Below are 9,509 nucleotides of genomic sequence, written 5' to 3' on the forward strand. Positions count from 1 at the left end.
GGAGCTCAAGAGAGTTTGTTGCATCAAGCACAACTCAAACATGGGTAACCACTGAGCATAGCTCAAATATTACATGGGGGCTCCTTGCTTCTCAAAGAACAACGAGCTTGCACCCTTGTAATAGGCTATCAAGCCAGGCTTGGAAGCCAGGTGTATTCAGCGAAAACCCCAGGTTATCCTGCCTCTTTAAGTAAGCCACTCCGTCCAGGTAAACCTGGTGTGATCCATCGAACGTTTGACAAGTCAATCTCATAGACCCTGAACTTGTCAAAGTTAAAACGGTGATTGGTTAAAGATTGAGGTCCATCTTAAAAGGCTTTACAAAATGGTTTAACTCAGTGGCCTGGCAGCCCATGAAAAGCCTTGTCTATTTCTTTTCGGATTTGTTGTTTTTAATATCTTTTGATAAGGGATTTATGAATATTTCTGATATACCGGTGTTTATTACAACCCGGCGTGGCTTTCAACGCTCAGTTGTCAGTACACGATCAATTCTAAGCCAGCAGTAGATTGCTCCGGTCTGGTTTTGGCTATAGGTCACCAGCATTATACAATCCGGTGGTAATCATCAACTGGTATGGTTTTTATATGAACCAGCAAGAAGGAAAGGAGTCGTCAACCCTGCAGATGGGTATTTTCACTCCTACTATACCAACAGTTGGTCAGCCAACGAAGATATATCATAGGTATCATTTATTTTATATCTGGTTAATACAAATCTTGGTTGTCCATCCAAGCTATGTATATATATTTTGGGGCATCATGACCCGTCTAGTGGTAAACCACTAGGACACTTTCAAGTTCTTATATGCAGGAACATAAATCATGATGGGCTATGCATAAATAGATCCCAAAGGCAGGACAAGTTTATAGTATCAAGCAAAACAAACATGCTTGATGGCATGGCAGATAAGGTGTTCATGCTATCCTATTACAAGCCGTTTTCAATACCCAAAATTGAATTAGTGTTTTCAAAGAAGTGGCAGACTACAGCTGTTAAATCGGCCACCAGTTTAGGATTCCTCATCAGGACGGCTTGACGATTGAGGGTCATCTTGCATGGTCACATTCTCTTCATCCCTCCCCAGACGCTGGAAATCAACCATTGACCAATCGATTCCAGTTAAGGCTTGAAAAACGGCCTCTTCATGGATAAGGTTGGAGGGGTCAATGTCAGGAGCGTAAGTATGCTTACGGATTGGCGGCACAAGATCTTCAACATTATGAATCAGCGCGGCCTGTCTTTTTCCCTCAGCATCATAAACCGGTTGAAAATGAGATAGATCTGTATCCGATGCCAGTTTGCTAGCTATCGGCCGCATATCCTTTGTCAGCCTTCGAAGATCGTCGTTATCGAAGTCTGAGCCGTCTTCTTTCACACCAGGATAGCCTTTGATGATATCTACCAGTTCAAGATCCGGAATCCACGCCTTGGCCCAGATTAGCACGGTCAGCGCACCTGACCTTGCAGCTGATCTCTTCAGTTCGTTGATCTGGGCAGGCAGCATGGCCAGCTTTTCGATAGTTTCTTTTATTAGCGATGGCGGAGGCTTGTTATAAGCTGTCGTGCAAATGGCTTGCTGGGATCCAGAGAACAGTTGTTCTATCAAGGTATAGGCCGCTTTAAGCTTCATCCGCATGTCAGAGCCCAGATGAGCAATACGGGTCCCTGTCATGGTTAAACATTAGTAACCCGGTCATTGATAAGATATTACGAATTAGAGAAACTGCATGAGAGAGTACTTACCAAACACAACAGAAGTCATGGCATTAATCTGCCGCTTTAAGCCGGTCAGTTCTTCAACCATCGGCTTCAGAGCTGCCTTTGCGTCCTCAGTCTTTTTTGTCAAACCGGCCTTTTCTATCTCCCAGTATGCACGCTCTTTGTTAAAGGTCTCTTTCAGCCTTTCCATGGCTGCTAGGGCATTTGTTAACTCCTCCTTGGCCTTGGAAGCCTCTGCTTGCTGAGATTTGACGTTCTCCTGAAGGTCAGTGGTTTGAGCATCCTTTTTACTTAGCTCAGCCTACAAAGGTGAGGTATATCATCAAAACAGGTTATGAAGTACCAAGCTATAATGAGTTATGCACTTTGTACTTGGGGGCTAATGCATATTTGCTCTATCATCAATATATTTTTCACAAGTCTCAAGTACAATGTAAGCATTATCCTTAACACTTGGGGGATAATGTACATCTATTCAAAGTTGATGCATTGATTCAAGACCCGGTGTACCTTGGAAAGATAAACCGGCCCTTGGGGGTTACACTAATGAAAACTACAGGAATACAATGATAAAGTACTGGTTTGTTTCCAAAGATCACTTGACATATGCAGGATCAGCATGCAAGGATTAAGATATTACAAAGTCCCGATTTATGATTGTTATCATAAACCGGCCCTTGGTGGCTACTTGAGTTGATGTTTAAAAATTAGATTTACGAAAGGGGAAGTGATGAAAATACCTCATAGCACTCCTTCATCAGATTCACCAAACCGGCTTCACAATCACGGTTTGAGTGCAGACGGTTTAGAAAACCAGAATGGAGTTCTTGAGCGCTGAGATGGGCATAGCTTGACAAGTCGGTGCTCCATTTTCCTTTTTCCATGGCAGCGCGTTCTTCCTTGGCACTATGTTTGGCCAAAATTACAGGATGGCCAGGGGAGGTGTGACCAATACTAGTAATGATAACTTCTCCTTCTTTGTCTCCAGCAGTCTTTTCTGGAGTTGATGGGGTGTCAGTAGCTCTCACCGGATTAGAAGATCTATCATCAGCCCGGATTGGATCTGCCGGTTCATCATCAGGCACAGCAGTGTCAATTTCTGGTTCTTCATGAATATTGTGGTCTTGAGGGGGTGGTTCATCAAAAGTAGCTTCAGGATTTGGACCCTCTAGTTCAACCGTTTGTTCCAGTTCAACCGTTTGCTCCGGTTCAATAACCACCTGGTCTTCGGGCGGATTGTTCGCCTGAGCCTTTTTGCTAGGTCTGGCTTTGGCTCTAAAACAGAATAAGATGTGAAAGTTAAGCATAGTATATAAAGTATGAAAACACCAAAGGAAGGGGTTGAAGTACTTACCCAGCTACAGTTTTGAGAGGAGGAAGTTGGGTTGCTGTTGACTCGCCAGAGGATGAAGGAGGTGTCACCTGATAATTCGAATCGGATGGATTAAGAGGTTGTGAGAAATAGCCTGCCTTGGGATAAGAAGTGTCAGAAGTGGGTAAGACCTCAGATTGACGCTTTCGAATCGGGGTGTCTGGTAAACCGGCCGAAGTGACCTTTTGGCCGCTGTGCCGGGTTGTGCGGCGAGCCTCGTGCTGCTGCGTCTTCAAAATAAATGTTGGACCCAAGTAAGCAAGAGGATGAGAAAAGCTTACTTTCCGGACCGCTTGACGGATTTTTTGTGTTGGCATAGAGTCTGAACCGGAGGAAAGGATAATTACCTCTACATCGTCAGCTTGGCTGCCCTCCACGTCCTCCTGATAAGTATCATTGTCAATGAGATGCATGAAAAGGGAACCAAGTGAATCAGCTTCTACCTCAACTTTTGGTTCATCCGGGTCGTCATCCAGTTCCATACTGATGCGTTCAGGTGCCTTCCGCTTTGTGGTATTCTTGACGGCTTTAGTTTTAGGACGGGCAGTTTTTGCCGCTTTCTCTTGAGGTTTCTTCTTCCAAAACGAATCATCACCCTGTTTAAAAGTAAAAAAGAAGGGTATTCAAGGATTGTACAGTCTAAAGATATCAAGTGTAAAGCAGAGGAACAATACTCACAGCAGGCGGTTTGTTTTGCGTGTAAAAAGGGTCTAGTCCGGTTTGGCGACAAATAGCTTCCGATTCGTTCAATATCTTCTTGGAGGCCTCAGTGACCTCTTCATCTGTTAGGTGAATATTGATATGACGTTGGGAGTCTTCTACTTCACCAGTATACTCGCACATTAAGCCGGAGCGGTGACTTAACGGCAAGATGCTCCAAGATATCCAACAACGGACAAAGTCTACACCTGTTAAACCGTTGGCCAAGAAGGCTCTCAGCTTGGCGAGTTGAGGTGCATACAGGGCCCGTTCCTGGGCACTTAGGCGTTGTGGAAGTGGATGAGTATTGGCAAGCCGGTGGGCACGGTAACCCAGCAGAGGATTCTCGCCTTCAAGGGAGGTGTCTTTACAGTAGACCAAGTTTGATTCCACTCTTTGGGGTGACTGTGCAGCTTGGCATGAGGAAATTCAACCTCTTTTCTTTTTTTAATGGAGACACCACCGAGTTTAGTATTGGGTCCGTCTACAAATTCAGTGTGCCGGTTCAGATAGAAGAAATCCCGGAACAGCTCCACAGTTGGCTCTTCTTGGAGGTATGCTTCACAGAAAACTTGAAAGTTGCATATATTGGATACCGAGTTGGGTCCAATATCTTGAGGGTGGAGTTGAAAGCTGGCAAGCACATCCCTGAAAAACTTTGACCCGGGCGGTTTGAAACCACGGCCTATGTGATCAACAAACACCACTACCTCACCCTGCTTATGGGTGGGAGGATTTTTCGGCCCAGGAACTCGCCAACGGATCTCATTCTTCTTTGGTAAGGTGCCGATCTTAACCATACCATTCAGTTGCTCCTCAGTAACCCGGGAGGGAGCCCAGTTGCAGGAATAAAATTGCTTGGCCATTGCAAGTGAAAAGCTGGAAAGAAATGCCGATTTAAAATTCATTCATAGTGATGCATAAGGCGCAACAGAATAAAGGAATCCAAGTATGTGAAATTGGTAAACCGGTGGATGATATAATTACGAATGATAAGGCGATAAGTGGGAAAAGAGATATACACATATTATTAAACCAGAATATGGCAATGGAGATCAAGGGGTTGCCGGTTTACAAGGGGACTAATGGTATGTGATAGATTGTTTTCTACAAAGGTAAATCGCCTATGTGATGAAGAAGATGTAGATCTAAGGCAAGAACGACTAAGTAAGGTAAAACAGGTTTCACAAGATTACATGGAAATTTTGGATCTACCGTAAGACAGGAAAAGCAAAAAGATTTAGACCTAAAAAGGTTGGTCCCGAAGCAGTTCACAAAGGTCCAGATCAGTTTTTATGCACATAAGGGTTTTTTCTGATAGCAAAAGATAAGGAACGCTATAGCTACTACACGAAATATATCAAGCTTGAGGGTTTTTCCATGGACTAAGGAGGAACAGGGAAGAACAGTTGCCGGAGCTTCGATGAACATTCATGAACACTGAAACCCTAGGTAGATCTATAGAGGAGGAAAGGGAAGATCTTATAGCGGCTGTTGAAGCAAGCGGAGTTACGCCGCGGCTATCTGGTGCAACCAGGTCGATGCAGTGGCCAACGAAGATGCAGAGGTGGAGCTCGGCGATGGCGACGGCGCTCGGGTGCAGAGGCGTCGCGAGGAGGAAGAAGAAGCAAAGAGACAGAGGGGAAAAAAGAAAATGACCCGTGGCCCTATTTATAAGGTAAAGGGGGGAGGTAACAGACGTGAGAATCGAGGGGCCGGAATATTGGATACCTAACAGGAGCGGTTGCCTCGATTGTCAGAGGTTCATTAACTAAAAGTGAGATATATCATTTTTAAATAACAAGGTGACGTCACAGTGATTTATCATGATCTTGGAGTATGACGTCATGGCGGCTTACAAGATCAAGGTGAAGAGGCAAAGGAGGAATTTTTCTAAGTGTTGAAGATTGACATGAACAAGTTCAAACCAATCTGGGGCCTAATGTTGGGGATATTACTACTGGACGTAAACCAGCCAGGAGTAGCCGGGTTAACTTTATGAAGATCAGAAGCATATGAAGACATAAGAATGATGGAGCTTTACAAAGGCCCAAGGCCCAAAGGCGAGTTAAGGCATGTAGATGTAAACCGACCTTATTATGTAACTTGCATTGTAAGGTAGGAAGGATAGAGACCGAGCCGGACACGTTTATGATCTGGCCTCGGGACTCTGTAAACCGGCGGGTGTCAACCTATGTATATAAAGGGATGACCCAGCAGCGGTTTAGGGCCAAGACACAATAACTCGAGAGCCAGGCAAAGCGGATTTGATCCCTGGTCATCGAAACCCTAGCAATACCAACACAACTAGACGTACGCTTTTACCTTCATCGAAGGGGCCGAACTAGTATAAAACCCCTTGTGTCCCTTGTCCGGTTTAACCCCTTTAAGCTAACTCGTAGCGATGGCTCCACGACTAAGTCCTTTCGCGAGGACATCTGTCGTGACAAACCCACAGCAGTTTTCAAGAGCAAGCAAGTTGGATGCACACCCACTTAGTTTCTTTTGTTGAGCTTTCATACACTTATAGCTCTAGTGGATCGGTTGCATGGCAATCCCAACTCACTCACATTGATATCTATTGATGGGCATCTCCATTTCCCATTGATATGCCTAGTTGATGTGAGACTATCTTCCTCCCTTTCGTCTTCTCCACAACCACCATTCTATTCCACCTATAGTGCTATGTCCATGGCTCGCACTCATATATTGCGTAAAAGTTGGAAGAGTTTGAAAAGGCTAAGTATGAAACAATTGTTTGGTTTGTCATCGGGGTTGTGCATGATGGGAGCATTTTGTGTGACAGAAATGAAGCATGGGCAAACTATATGATTTTTTAGGGATGAGCTTTCTTTGGCTATGTTATTTTGAGAAGACATAATTGCTTGGTTAGTATGCTTGAAGTATTATTATTTTTATGTCAATACTAAAATTTTGTCTTGAATCTTTTGGATCTAAACATTCATGCCACAATAAAGAAAATTACATTGCAATTATGCTAGGTAGCATTCCACATCAAAAATTATGTTTTTATCATTTACCTACTCGAGGACGAGCAGGAATTAAGCTTGGCGATGCTTGATACGTCTCCAATGTATCTATAATTTTTGATTGTTCCATGCTATTATACTATCTATTTTGGATGTTTAATGGGCTTTAATATGCTCTTTTATATTATTTTTGGGACTAACCTATTAACCGGAGGCCTAGTGCCAGTTTCTGTTTTTTGCCTATGTTAGTGTTTCGCAGAAAAGGAATATCAAACGGAATCCAAACAGAATGAAACCTTCGCGAGGATCCTTCTTGGAACAAACGCAAACCAGGAGACTTAGAGTGGAAGTCTGGAACTCCGTGAAGCTTCCACGAGGCAGGAGGGCGTGCCCCCACCCTCGTGGGCCCCACGGAGCTCCACCGACATACTTCTTTCGCCTAAATATACTCTTATACCCTAAAAACATCAGGGGGGCACGAAACCACTTTTCCACCGCCGCAACCTTCTGTACCCGTGAGATCCCATGTGGGGCCTTTTTCGGTGATCTGCCGGAGGGGGATTCAATCACGGAGGGCTTCTACATCAACACCATAGCCTCTCCGATGATGTGTGAGTACTTTACCATAGACCTTCGGGTCCATAGTTATTAGCTAGATGGCTTCTTCTCTCTCTCTTTGGTTCTCAATACAAAGTTCTCCTCGATGTTCTTGGAGATCTATTCGATGTAATACTTTTTGTGGTGTGTTTGCCGAGATCCGATGAATTGTGGATTTATGATCAACTTTATCTATGAACAATATTTGGTTCTTCTCTGAATTCTTATATCCATGATTTGATATCTTTGCAAGTCTCTTCAAATTATCGCTTTAGTTTAGCCTACTAGATTGATCTTTCTTGCAATGGGAGAAGTTCTTAGCTTTGGGTTCAATCTTGCGGTGTACTTTCCTAGTGATAGCAAGGGCAGCAAGGCACGTATTGTATTGTTGCCATCGAGGATAAAAAGATGGGCTTTATATCATATTGCTTGAGTTTATCCCTCTACATCATGTCATGTTGTCTAAAGCATTACTCTGTTCTTATGAACTTAATACTCTAGATGCATGCTAGATAGCGGTCGATGTGTAGTAGTAGATGAAGAATCGTTTCGGTCTACTTAACACGGACGTGATGCCTATGTTCATAATCATTGCCTAGATATCAGTTGCTCGGCAGTAATTTGTTCACCCACCGTAATACATGCTATCATGAGAGAAGCCACTAGTGAAACCTATGTCCCCCGGGTCTCTTCCTTATTATATTGCATCTCTTTTATTATCGCATCTCGTTTACTATTTTGCAATCTTTACTTTCCAATCTATACAAAAAAATACCAAAAATATTTACCTTACTATCTTTATCAGATCTCACTTTCGGAAGTGACCGTGAAGGGATTGACAACCCCTTTATCGCGTTGGTTGCGAGGTTCTTGATTGTTTGTGCAGGTAATAGGTGACTTGCGTGTTATCTCCTACTGGATTGATGCCTAGGTTCTCAAAAACTGTGGGAAATACTTACGCTACTTTGCTGCATCACCCTTTCCTCTTTAAGGGAAAACCAACGCATGCTCAAGAGGTAGCAAGAAAGATTTCTGGTGCCGTTGTCGAGGAGATCTATGCTCAAGTCAAGACATACCTTGGTTCTGAAAGTGCTAGTTATCAACTAGAGGGGGGTGAATAGCGATTTTTATCAAAGTTCAGATCCCGGTTTGGATAAATAGGATGTATGTCAAGGAATCCTGGGACGAAATACATAATAAGGCCATTTGGACGTTTTATCTTGCATCCCACAAGATGTTTAAGGTCCCAAGCATATGCATCAGACGCCTTTGATTTTAGGCTAGAGACCTTTCCCTGCAAAAGAGAGTTAATTTTTCTTAGCCACCCACATCCTGTAGCGACCCAACCTCAGATGGTCAAGTCTCTGTGCTTCAGTGTCATCCCTGGATCGGTAATGCTGACACACACAGTACTCGAAGGATTTATAACAGAGTAGCAATCATACACTTATTACATCGGATGTCTCGAGAGAGAACTTATTACAATAAATATGGCTTAAGGCCATCTAATACGATAACAGCGGAAGGCTTGGAAGATAAAGTGAGTCCATCAATTCCAATGGCATAGCTGAGTGCATGACAAACAACCTATCGCATCTTACTCCTTGTCTGAACAGTCTGCAACGTAATACGTTGCAACCCGAAAACGGGTTAGCACATGGAATATGCTAGCAATGTAACATAGTAGAGCAATGAATAGATAAAGGCTATCCCTACATGCATATATGGCTGGTGGAGGCTCTATGGTTACATGGTTTTTGCGAAAAGCTATTTTTTCCCTACAACAGAGGAATAAGTTTTTGTTTAACTATCATGGTAGTTAAAACACTTGAGAATGGTACCCCCATCTCAATCCCAATTAAAAGTAATTATCAACCCAACAAATTAATTTAGAGTGATGAGATACAGTAGGATAATCCAAGTACTAGATACTCAAGTTGTCCATAACCGGGGACACGGCTAACCATGATTAGTTTGTACACTCTGCAGAGGTTTGCGCACTTTTCCCCACAAGACTCGATCTCCTTCGTTGGAATTCTCGCACTACATGATGTTTGAGAAACGGATGGCCGAGTGATACGTATCCAACATATCTATAATTTTCGATTGCCCCATGCTATATTATCTT

Source organism: Triticum aestivum, chromosome 7A (assembly GCF_018294505.1).
Source record: "Triticum aestivum cultivar Chinese Spring chromosome 7A, IWGSC CS RefSeq v2.1, whole genome shotgun sequence".
Taxonomy (NCBI): Eukaryota; Viridiplantae; Streptophyta; class Magnoliopsida; order Poales; family Poaceae; genus Triticum; species Triticum aestivum.